Here is a 951-nt window from a genome sequence, read left to right on the forward strand (position 1 = left end):
TTAATCATTGTTGTTTTAAAGTTACTCTATTCACCCGTCTAGATAATATTTTTCCTTGTTCACTAATAAATCGACTAATTAAACTCATGTTTCTATAATCAATTCGATCCCCCGATTGGATCGGGGGCAAACGCCGACGAAAAGATCGCTTGGATTTAGTAAAAGGTCGCTTAGATTTATTCATAATTTTTTATTCCTTACCTATAAAATCCTATTTTGATCGGATCAAAATAAAAACGATTTCTATTTCTATATAGGATAGAGTTTCTATATAGAATTAAGAATATAGGATTTGATTTCTTTCTATTATTTTATTTGTTTATATTTATATATATGTAATAATACGTAGATACTCTCATTATTCCTGTTCTTAAAATAAAATTTGACATACAAGCACTCAATTTTATCTATTTCTTGAATTCCCCATGAATTGTATGTTTATAACAATAGGGACAGAATTTTCTTAGTTCCAATAGACTAGGAGTGTTATGCCGATTTTTTTGAGTAATATATCTCGAAATTCCAGCCGATTCTTTCTTAATATCATCTCGAACACAACTGGTACATTCCAACATAATTGTTACTCGAACATCTTTACCTTTGGCCGTGATTCACCCCCAATTTATGATTCACCCCCAATTTTCTATTTTAATTTTAGGGTCCATAAAGAACAAGAACCAAAAAAATAGAAGCTGTTAATTAAAAAAAATGTCTTAAATATTTCGTTGCAATGAATATTAATTAGTAATTAAATAAAACGAAAATAATAAGTAATCTATTTATTTTTTGAAAACTATATCTCAAATCTTTGTACAATATTTTTATTTAAGTATCTCGTAGGATACTATTTCCCTAGCAACACCTTTTTTTTTAATTGGATCCTGAACCCTCGTTTTTATGACCTTTCGCCCCCCCCCCCTTTTTCTAATTATTTTTTTAGAATAAAAATGA

This window comes from Brassica oleracea, chromosome C4 (genome assembly GCF_000695525.1).
Source record: "Brassica oleracea var. oleracea cultivar TO1000 chromosome C4, BOL, whole genome shotgun sequence".
NCBI lineage: Eukaryota > Viridiplantae > Streptophyta > Magnoliopsida > Brassicales > Brassicaceae > Brassica > Brassica oleracea.